A 12,034-nucleotide genomic window follows, 5' to 3' on the forward strand; every position below is an offset into this window, starting at 1 on the left:
TACTTAATATGACTGGTTTAATTCTGTAATTAATACACAGTTATTCTTAAGTGTTGAAACTTAACTGAAAAGTGATTGCTGTTAAATATAAGTGTGGGAATAAGAGAGGGAAGAGATGTACAATTTGGGACATGCTCAAGCTGACTTGCCCCAAATGGTAGAGTTAGAAACATACCAGGGGACTCCAATTTAATCCCATCAAGGTGTACCAATGCCATCTCACTAGTCCAAGTGATCAATTTCAGTTCACAATTGATCATAATGAAAGGACTGAGAGTCAAAGGGAGCACATAAGCAAGTCTAGTACCTGCTAACACTAACCGATAGAATAAATAAAGGGGAGAGTGATCCAACATGGGAAGTGAGATACTCAGCAGACTCATAGAATGGCAGATGTCCTAAATAGCACTCTGGCCTCAGAATCAGCCCTAAAGGCATTCAGATCTGGCTGAAAAGCTCATGAGAGTATTTCAGGCATGGAAAGCCAAGACACTCTGGCAAAAGATCTCTGTGAGTGAGATCTCAGTGGAAAGAACAGGTCTTCAAAGAAGGAGGTACCTTTCTCTGAAGGGAGGAGAGAACCTCCACTTTGACTATGACCTTGTCTAAACAACATAAGAGTCGGAGAACTCAGAGGGCTTCCATAGCCTTGGAAACTCATGACTGGAGCATAGGGAGATTACTGATGCCATAGACAGGAGTGTCAATTGGTAAAGTCAACAACAGGAGTCACTGTGCACTTACTCCTCATGTAGGATCTCTGTCCTTAATGTGCTGTGCATTGAGATTTAATGCTATAACGAGTACTCAAATAATATATTTCACTTTGTGTTTCTATGGGGGTGCAAACTGTTGAAATCTTTACTTAATGCATACTAAACTGATCCTCTGTAAAAAAAAAAAAAAAAAAAAAAAAAGAAACTATCAACTCCCAACTTGACTCTCACTGGGATTAAACATGACAATAGGTCTGATCTGATTTCATCATCATTAAAAAAAAATCATCTATTATTTTTCACTTTATGTTTCTGTGTGGGAGCAAACTGTTGAAATCCTTACTTAATGTATACTAAGCTGATCTTCTGTATATTAAGATAATCGAAAATGAATCTTGATGTGAATGGAAGGGGAGAGGGAGTGGGAAAGGGGAGGGTTGTGGGTGGGAGGGACGGTATGGGGGGGAAGCCATAGTAATCCATTATTCGTACTTTGGAAATGTATATTCATTAAATAAAAGTTAAAAAAAAAAAGTTATATTTACATGATTTAGCTCAAAATATATTTTTAAGAAACTAAATGAAAAATTGATTAATTTATTCATATTTTAACAGTCCTATTATCTACTGTAAAATAAATATATTCCTGAAGAGTAATAAGTTAATTTATGACTCAGTAGATTAATTAACTTTTATGCTGTGGTGTGCATGGTGGTTATAATTAAGAAAATGTGGTTTCACCCCATAATTCTGTTCTACTCTTTATCAGCTGTGTGAACTTGGGAAAATTATATACCCCCTTTGCTCCTCAATTTCCTCATCGGTAAAACACAAATAATTATAGCCTATCTAATCAGGCTGTCATGTGAGCTGACAATATGTGTGTAAAACGCATAGCACAGTACTTAAAACAACAACAAATAATTTGATCTGTCTCAGTGGTTCTCAACCCTGGGTGACTTTTAGAACCACCTGGGTTGGTTTAAAAATACTGATGTCCAGGCTTCACCCAAACCAATAAATTGGAAGTTCTGGAGGAGGGACTCAAGCCAATAATATTTTCTTAAAAACACCCTAGATGATTCTAGCATGTATCTAAGATTGAAAACTACTGATCTATAAAAAATATCAATTATAAAATATAGGTGAGTGATATGTGTATATTGTGAATTGTATTTGTATAGTGCAGTATGAAGCCAATTGTAAACAAGTGCTCAAAATTTTAAAATCTGTCTAGTAGTTTAGTCTGGAAAAAATGCAAGTAGATTACAAGAGCAGATAAATGCTAATCAGGAAAAAGGATGGTCTAAGCTCTCTGGAGTACATTTTCAGCACTTGAGTCCAGTTCTACCACACTCTACAACTTCAAGCAAGTTATTCAACTTCTGTTTCCTCATTTAAAAAATATGGACAATAATGGTGTCTACCTTTCATTATGCTGTTAAAGGATCAGAGGATTCCATATTTGTAAAATTCTCAGAACAATGCCTAGAATATAGCAAGCAGGATATATCTTTATTTTTTAACTTGAAGGGAGTATTTGGAATGAAGTTTATTAGTCACTACTATTGAATTTAAGTAACATATTTTTACACTAAATTAAAACTGAACAACAAATATAGTAAAAAGTTTTGTGCGAATTGTGAGTAAAACATGGTTTAGCCTTAAAGCAGAGGCCTAAATCTATCAAATATTATCCTCAGCTCATACTAGCCATCTGTCACTGAAGAATATGACCTGTTAACCTCATCAGGACCTGTGTAAGACACAATGGAATGTATTAATCGAAGTGTCTGGTACCCTGAAGCCCTAAAGCTCAGATATTTGATCAACTGCAAGGAATTTTTGAAACACAAATATACACAAGTGGTATACTGGGTTTAGATCCTGGAGGTGGACTTTCAGTAATGGATCTTTCTCTGTCTAGCCTGGACTGGTCTTCACTTACTTCTCTGGGCTTATTCAAATGGTGGCACTTCACGCATTGCTCCATGCAGGCCACTCTCCTTTCACTTGCCTAACACATCCTCCTCCAGTCTTTTGGGTTCTTGTTATCCCTCTTCTTAGAATACTTTTACCACTCTGCCCTGACCATTTTGTCCCTGACTTACCCATCTTTTGAGGCTCAGCTCAAATACTAACCTCTTCCATTAGGCCTTTCCCATTGTCTCTGGTTAACATAATCACTCCCTCTTTTGTGCCTATTTATCCTATGAACATTTTAAAAACCATGGTTGAGTGTCCTTAAAGGACAAGGGACATCTGTCTTATTTATTCACATATTTCTTCCATCTTCAGCACCTGACACAGAGTTAACTAATTGCACTGGAAGGACGAGAAGGAGGAAAGAGGGAAAGGCATCCATTTGTATCATGTTTGGTCGGGAAGGGCATACCTGCATCCATGGGAATCTATGGCCTCTGGTTTCTGTAAGGTTAACAGGCCAAGCATTCTAGCACTCAGCTGTCAGTTGCCCTATTGTACCATCCTGTCCTCACTGCATAGATGCTGCTCCACATTTCAGCAAGATTCACAGGTCTGAGACAAAGGGAAGAACTCTCCCAAGCCGCAGAGGGTGCGTTCATTTACAAGTGCTCTGACTTCCCATTTATCTACATTTACTCCAATCATTCAAAGACCTTCTAAACTGCCACTATTTCTTGGGAGTCTTCTCCAGTGTAGTGGAGACAAAATTCTGAGACCCACAACAATTTCAGCACAGTGGATTAAGAGCAAGAGCTCAGGGGCCCTGCTCCACCAATAGCTCTGTGGTTTAAGGCAAACTTCCTAACACTCCTGTGTCTCAGTTCACTTACTTGTGAAACAAGGACCATAATAGCACTTATCAAAGTCCAGTGGACTTAATGTTCATAATAATGACTTACACATGGAATTAAATTAATGTTAGTATTTTACATTATGCATTGTTAGCAATTCCTATATAAATATTAATAGTTAATAGCATAGGCAAGAATTACTGAATTCCCTTCCATCCTTCTTTCTTTTGTCCTTCTTTCTTTCAGTAAACAGAAAAAATGCAGCAATCTCTGTTTTAATTCCCATGACATTGTTTATCTTAGAAGTCAAGGGACTAAGTATATTTGCCACATAGAGACTTTACTTTTACATTCTATACAGATAATCAAGTCTACACTTAACTTATAAAACAGAATTCTCTTCTATGACTCTTCTGTGGTGCTGGTTGCTTCTGAGTCTATATTAGCAATGGAGAAACTTGACAAGATAACTCATCTTCTGTAATGGCAGAGAAATGGCAGGGCACCCTTGCCTAAGATTCATAAATTTCAAGCAAGGCAATATCTGTCAGGTGGACTGGTACATTTTTCTCTAAACTAGCATGAACTGAACACAAGTATAAAACTTATTATCCATCTCATTTTCAGTTCCTTTGACTCTTTTGGGAGCCTTTCCTAAGAAGACTAAGTCATCAAAGAACAATCTGTGTGCACTTGGAGATTAGATTTAACCAACACCTACAGAAAATCACCATTCTCATTTCCAGTCTCCCATTAGAAGGGCAAATCTCATTTTCTCAGTAAATGAACTGCAAAGGGCTCCAAAGAGATTGGGGCCCTTAGACCTTGGGGATCCCTGACGCGATGTCTAAGGAATCATTCCAGGTTATAACTAACAAGGATGAACAAATAAGCTGTTAATAGATTACCTTCAGTTTAAATTTAAAATCAACAAACCATTTTTCACACATTTGGAGTATTATTATTTTAAGTGTATTTATTTATTTATTTGAAATGTAGGATAGGAGAGAGAGATCTTTCATCTACTGGTTCCCTCCTCAAATGTCACAATAGCCACAACTGGGCCAGGCCAATGCCAGAAGCCAGGAAGTCCATCCAAGTCTCTCACATTGGTGGCAGGGACCCATGCACTTGAACCATCACCACTGCCTCCAAGGGTACACATTATGAGGAAGCTGAATCAGAAGTGGAGGTGGGACTTGAACCTAGACACCATGATACGCGATGTAGGCATCCCAACCATGGCTCAAGTGTTGTGCCACAAAGCTTGCCCCAGTTTGGAGCATTCTTGATTATGAATAAAAGATACTGTGTTCAAATTCACAAAAGTTTCAATACATCTTATATTCTTACCAGAACCAGGTTCTTAAGTCCTTCAAGGAAGTAAGTACTGTTGATCAAAAGGTCTTTTTGGCGGCAGGCATTGGTGGTATAGTGGTGAGCATAGCTGCCTTCCAAAAGGTCTTTTTGCTTTGTCCAGACCCTCTCTCCAGATTCTTCCTCCAGCCACTGAACCAGTCATTTTGTGCTGCTAAACAATAAGACAGACAGTTGGACACAAGGGACACAAGAGTTAGTGAACAGAACAGGCAGTCATAACTCAAAAGACAGTGGTTTTACGGCTTACTGACTTGTGTCTTCATGGATTTACTTCACTTTAACTATCAGTTATTCACCAATCAAATATGGATAACAATACTGCCCCTCTATATCACGAAATTACTTTGAGGATGAAACAGAGATATCTTCCATCCACTGGTTTATCCCCCAAATGGCCGCAATGACTGGAGCTGGGCCAGACTGAAGCCAGAAGCCAGGAGCTTCTTCTAGGTCTCCTATGTGGGTTCAATGGCTCAAAGACTTGGGCCATTTTCTACTGTTTTCCCGGGCACATTAGCAGGGAGTTGGGTTGGAAGTGGAGTAGCTGGGACTCAAACCGGTGCCCATATTGGGTGCTGGCTCTGCAGATGGCAGATTAACACACTGCTCCACAGCACCTTCCCCCTTTGGGGATATTAGACCTGATTTTGAACCAGCACTAAGCTGTCAAGTGCTGAAAGGATGCCACTCGACTCCATTCACTCCATTCTACAGCACAGGAATTTGGTGCCCAGTGGCCTCTGGAGTTAGACTTCTTGAGTTTAAATGCAGGATGTCATTCGTTGTGACCCTAAACAACTTCATGTTTCAGTTTCCTTACCTATAGAATTAAGCTGAGCATAATATTAACTAATAGTTACTATAAATCATGCAATGGAATGGCACCAGCACGGCTCTTAGAACAATGCCCAGAACCTAGGAAGTCTTCCATAAAAACTAGGGAATGATCTAGCAAGCATATTTTTAGTGGCTTTCTCTTCAGTATGTATGGGCTTTGAGGCTGTTGAAGAATCGATGAGCTCTAGTTTCTGTCTTCAGCGGTCTCATAAGTTAACATTTGTATCCTATTTTCCTTTTGTATTTTACACATATATATGAAATCAAAATATTGGAGCTTAACATTTAGTTCAATTTATGGAAAACATTATATACCATATCTATGACTTGCAAACCAGTGTAGCCAAATCACACTTCTCTCCAGAAAAAAAATTCTACCTTTATTTTTAAGTTCAAATAAATGTGCTAATATACATTGTAAGAGATATTAGAAAAACACTGATAAGTAATTAAAAATTAATTCTATAAGATTCTAAAAATAACACAAAGTTAAAATAATATATCTAAGACAAAGAATCTCATCAATTAAAAGAAATGTTAGTATGTTCATTCACACTAGTTCATAGTAAAACAATGAATAAACAGTTTATGACATAGTTAACTGAGTCATTTCTCTAATAAAAATGTGTATCTCTTTCCAGACAAAAGACAGAGAATGTTGGAATGGAGCAAACATGATCCAATTTATGCTACCTACAAAGAACACACTAGATTCAAAGATAAAAGTAAATTGAAAGTGAAAGAATAGAATATTATATACCATACAAAAGTTATCCAAAAGAGAGCTAGAGTGGTGATGTTAATATCAGACAAAACAGACTTTATGGTAAAATTTGCTACTATAAACAAAAAAGGACATAATGATAGAGTGATTATTTCTTAGGAATATAAAACAATTATAAACATGAATGCAATTCACAGTCTCTGGAAAGACAAAGTAAAATACATAAATTAAAGGGAGAATGAGCATTCAACAGTAATGTTCAGAAATGCCAATAAATCAGTTTCAATAATGGATAAAGTAATTAGGAAGAAGACCAAAAATGTAACAGATGACTTGAAGATGAACAACACCATAAAGTGACTAAATGTAACAGATCTATAAACACTTTAATTAACAACATACAGTGTAAAAGGGAAATTCTTCATGACAAAGAATATGTTAAGTGGCTATGAAAAAAACTTCAATGAAGTTAAGAATTTAACCACACAAAGTATGTTCTTTGACCACAATGGAATGAAATTACAAGTCACAATAATAGAATTAATTTACATTTAAATTAATTTAAATGTACATTAAATTTAAATTTAAATTTAAATTAATTTAAATGTACATTAAATTTAAGTTTAAATTTAAATTTAAATTAATTTAAATGTATTTATTTACTTATTTATTTTTTATTTCAGAGAGAGAGAGAGAGAGAGAGAAATCTTGCATCTGCTGGTTCACTTCCTAAATGCCTGTAAAAGCCAGGAAAGGGTCAGGCAGAAGTCAAGAGCCTGGAACTCAGTCCAGGTCTCCGATGTGTGTGGCAAGGACCTAATTATGTGAGCCATCATCAGCTACCTCACAAGGTGTGCATTAGCAGGAAGGTGGAATCAGAACCCATAGGCATCCCAAATGGCATCTTAACTGCTGTGCAAAACACTTGCCCCATCAGAAACAAATTTGAGAAGTTTACAAATATGTGAAAATTAAACCTTTCTAAATAACAAACAGCTCACAAAAGAAAAGAAATGACTCAAGGTAAATTTTAAAATAATTTGAGATGAATAAAAACAAAAACGCATCATATCAAAACTTTTGAGGTGCAGCTAAAGTAGTAATCAAGGGGAATTTAGGTTTATAAGGCTTATTCTTTAAAATTAAGAGGATCTCAGATGAGTAACCTGAACTTCCACCTTAAGAAAATAGCCTAAGAATAAACTGAAACCAAACTAATCAGAAGGAAGAAGATAACAAAGATTAGAGCACAAGTAATTGAAATAGAGAACAGAAATAACACCAAACATCAGTGAAACCAACAGTTATTTCTTTGAAAAATTCAACAAAATTGGTTGGCCTTCAGCTAGGTTGAACAAGAAAAAAGAGGACTCCAGTTACTAAAATCAGAAGTAAAGAAGGGATCTTCAGTAACAAATTCACAAAAATAGAAAGTTTTCTAAGAGAACACAATGATCAACTGTATGCCAAAAAAGTTGATATCGTAGATGAAATGGACATATTCCCAGATAAACAAACAGTTGAACTGAAATAAGAACCAAAAATATGAATAAGCTTATAACAAGAGATTAAATGGTAATTTTATTTTTTAATGTTTACTAATTTTCATTTACTTGAAAGGCAGTAACGGGGGCTGGGGGAGGGACAAAAGGGTGGGGGGGGGTCTTCCACCTGCTGGTTCACTCCCCAAATGTCTGCAACACCCAGAAGCCAGGAGCTCAGAACTCAATCCAGGTTTCCCATGTGAGTGGCAGGTGTCCAAGCACTTGAGCCAGCATGTGCTGCCTCCCAGGATGCATCAGCAGGGAGCTGAATTGGAAGTGGAGCAGCCAGGATTTCAAACCCACGCACTGAAATATGAGATGCAGGCGTCCCAAGCCGCTGCTTAATCAGCTGCACCACAATGTCTGCACCTTAATTAGAAAGTTTCAGACTTTCCAAAAAGAAAAGCCCAGACCCAGATGGCTTCACAGGTGTGTTCTACCTCACACTTAAAGAAGATTGAATATAATTACAAACAATAATTACAGGAGAAAAGAACATTTCCCAATTCATTCTATGAGGCTAGTATTGATTAGCCTGATAACAAAACCAGACAAAAATATCCCCAGAAAAATAAAATCACAGACTAATATGCCCTATGAATATACCTGCAAATATCCTCACACAACATTAGCAATCCAAATCCAAAAACACATAAAAAGGATTATACACCATGACTAAGAGGAATTTACTCCAGGAATGAAAGGTTGCTTAAAAATCTGAAATTTGGGGCCTGCACTGTGCCATAGCAGGTTAAGCTGTTGCCTGCAGTGCCGGCATTCCATATGGACACAGGTTCAAGACCCAGCTGCTCCACTTCCGATCCAGTTCTCTCCTGTGGCCTGGGAAAGCAGTAGCAGATGGTCCAAGTCCTTGGACTCCTGCACCCACACAGGAGACCTGGAGGAGGCTCCTGGCTCCTGGCTCCTGGCCTTGGATTGGTGCAGCTCCAGTCATTGCAGCTGACTGGGGAGTGAACCAGCGGATGGAAGAACTCTCTCTCTCTCTCTGTCTGTCTCTCTCTCCCTCTGCCTCTCCTTCTCTTTCTGTGTAACTCTGACTTTCAAATAAATAAATAAATCTGTTATTAAAAAATCTGAAATTCTTAGGGAGTGAACCAGCGGGTGGAAGATCTTTCTCTCTGTCTATACCTCTCTGTCTCTCTCTTTCTCTCAAATAAATAAAATTTTTAAAACATCTGAAATTCAACCAATGTCATACACTCATACACTATATTAACAGAATAAAACACAAAAATCACCATCATCTCATTAGATGTAGAAAGTAGTAAAGCAGTATTGTTTTATATCTATTACAAGATGGAATAATATTTTGCATTTATTGAATTAAATAAAATGTGTTATTCAAGTTAATTTAACTTGTTTCTTTTTAAATTTTTAAATGTGACCACTAGAAATTTCTTTTTTTTATTTTTTATATGTATTTATTTATATTTTTATTTTTTTGACAGGCTGAGTGGACAGTGAGACAGAGAGACAGAGAGAGAGAAAGGTCTTCCTTTGCCGTTGGTTCACCCTCCAATGGCCGCCGCGGCTGGCGCGCTGCGGCCGGTGCACCACACTGATCCAATGGCAGGAGCCAGGTACTTCTCCTGGTCTCCCATGGGGTGCAGGGCCCAAGCACTTGGGCCATCCTCCATTGCACTCCCTGGCCACAGCAGAGAGCTGGCCTGGAAGAGGGGCAACCGGGACTGAATCTGGCGCCCCAACCAGGACTAGAACCCGGTGTGCTGGCGCCCCAAGGCGTAGTATTAGCCTAGTGAGCCGCGGCACCGGCACCACTAGAAAATTTCACAGTATATATATAGTTCATATTTGTGGCTTGTTTTATATTTCTGCTGGATTATATTGGTCTAGATATATCCTAGTTTGAAGACCAATGTTCTAAATCATTAAGTATTCCATACATATTTCCCTACATCCTGTATAGGAGCAGAAACTGAGACTGACAATAGTTAACTTGCGCAGGTGAATACATCCTACCTTGAGGTGTTAGAACTCATACTCAATATCAGCTTTGTCCTTAAAAGTCAGACTTTGTCTTATTAACACTATTCGTGCTGAGAGGGACTAAGTGGTTGCTGAACATACACGACATTTAATTTTCAGCATTTCTTTCTTCCCCTACAGATGTGAGAGGAATTTTGCTTTTCCTTTTCCATTTTTCATTTGGCATCATCCTTCTGTTACTGGTACCATTATCCATTTACATGTGTTTGGGAATGTTGTCCCTATTTCTGCTGTGCTGTCCACCCCCCAGGACTCCTGCTATGTTCTTCTATGGCTTTCCTGCTTTCTCTTTAACTGCAGGGCAGATGAGAGCCAAGGGGTTGTGTCGACTTGTTTAAACATCTATTCTGTGTCAGACACTATAGAAGATCCTCTACCTAAACGATTCTCTTCAATTCTCTTCAAAACTATCTTCACTTCACAGATGATGGCTATTGCCACCATTGCACATGAGAACACTGAACTTCCCCAAGTTTCATTGTCCAAGCTCCATACTAACACAGGAAGTTGAGATGAAAGTCAGTCTCTGACACCATAGCCCCAGCATGTCCACCTATCCACCTCATCTCTTGATATGAGACAAATATGGGTCAACCACGGGCTCAAAACATGAGTACTTTCCTGTACAGAATTCACATCCTTACAAAAATCTTCTTTAGTTTTTTTTTTTTCCATTCAAGTTTGTGTGTAATTTGTTTTCTATTGGAAATTAAGATTTGTTTCTTCTAACTTTTATGGATTACACTTTCTAAAATCAGTACAATGAATTATACTTAAAAGTGCATTTTTGGATGGGAAAGGGCATGAAGTCCTATAGTCCTCTCTGGAGTCTTACACAAGAAGTAGACAGGAAAAGTGCGTTGATGGAGATGAAAAGGATGCGTGAGCCTGGACTAAAATCAAACACAGCCCTTTCCTCGGAATGGTTTTTCTCCATTGTCTTTACACTTACTCAGTCCTTGTACAAAGGTGGGTAGAAATGCTTGCTACCAAAGATTTTTCTTTTTCACCAAATATTCTTACCTTCCAAAAAACTTTACATCTTCTAACAGTCTAAAAATATTAAGATCGAATGTGATAGATCCAGTAGTCTTCACCTACATAAAGTCTAAAAGTTTAGTATTTGGTCAAACTGCATCTTGATTCTGCATAGAGTAATTTATCAGTTGAGGGAGTTAGCTTTTCAGAATGTGAGAAAAAAATGCAATATATCCATTATACGCTACCCAGGCTTCATTAGTCGAATAGAATGGGAGGAAATTAATTTTTGTGGGACTTATACTTTGAAAATAAGTGATTTCCCTCTGAGGTCACGACTGCCAATTGTTGTTTTCTGTTAGTTAAGTGTTAACGATTCAGGGATTAATGTTTCCACTCTTCATCTTTTAATAAAGTCAGTCATTGTTTTTGTTTGCTGTCTTTAAAACATCTTTAACTTTAAAATTTTATTTTTTGAGAAATGATAATCATACATGATGGTAATTTTAAAAGTCCATGAAAAAATGGCATTAGAAGAAATTTTTTTGAGGTAAAATTGTTTTGAAACCCGTCCACAGTTTCTTCATAATGCACACTTTCTGTGAACCTTTGAAGAACTCTTGTGTAATTATGGGTTACTCAGTGATGTGGTGCCACATGCATACAGTGTGGAATAATTACATCAACTAACAGATCAGACACTTTAAACATACATGATCTGAAGTCCAGTTGCAACTTTGCACCCTTTCAACAATAGCTCCCCACTTCCCACAGGCAAAACTTCTGTTAACCACCATTGTGCTTTCTGTTTCTATAAGTTTGATTTTTTTTTTTTTTCACAGGCAGAGTTAGACAGTGAGAAAGAGAGAGAGACAGGGAGAAAGGTCTTCCTTTTTCCGTTGGTTCATCCCCCAAATGGCCGCTATGGCTGGTGCATTGCCGATCCGAAGCCAGGAGCCAGGCACTTCCTCCTGGTCTCCCATGCAGGTGCAGGGCCCAAGGACATGGGCCTTCCTCCAGTGCACCCCCCAGGCAACAGCAGAGAGCTGG

At 37.9% G+C, this 12,034-nt stretch overlaps 1 long non-coding RNA gene across 4 annotated transcripts in view; it reads right to left on the reverse strand.

Annotated features, from left to right (window-relative positions):
* Nucleotides 1-12,034, reverse strand: part of LOC103352270 (uncharacterized) — a 142,758-nt gene that overhangs the window by 122,714 nt on the left and 8,010 nt on the right. For 3 of the 4 annotated variants that reach the window (XR_011386189.2, XR_016229762.1, XR_016229763.1), the window contains exon 2: nucleotides 4,847-5,024. This is a non-coding gene — a long non-coding RNA (uncharacterized LOC103352270). The remainder of the gene's footprint in view (nucleotides 1-4,846; nucleotides 5,025-12,034) is intronic. The other variant, XR_016229764.1, reaches the window with a different exon arrangement.

This window comes from Oryctolagus cuniculus, chromosome 2 (assembly GCF_051225735.1).
Source record: "Oryctolagus cuniculus isolate XC-2025 breed Fujian yellow rabbit chromosome 2, ASM5122573v1, whole genome shotgun sequence".
Taxonomy (NCBI): Eukaryota; Metazoa; Chordata; class Mammalia; order Lagomorpha; family Leporidae; genus Oryctolagus; species Oryctolagus cuniculus.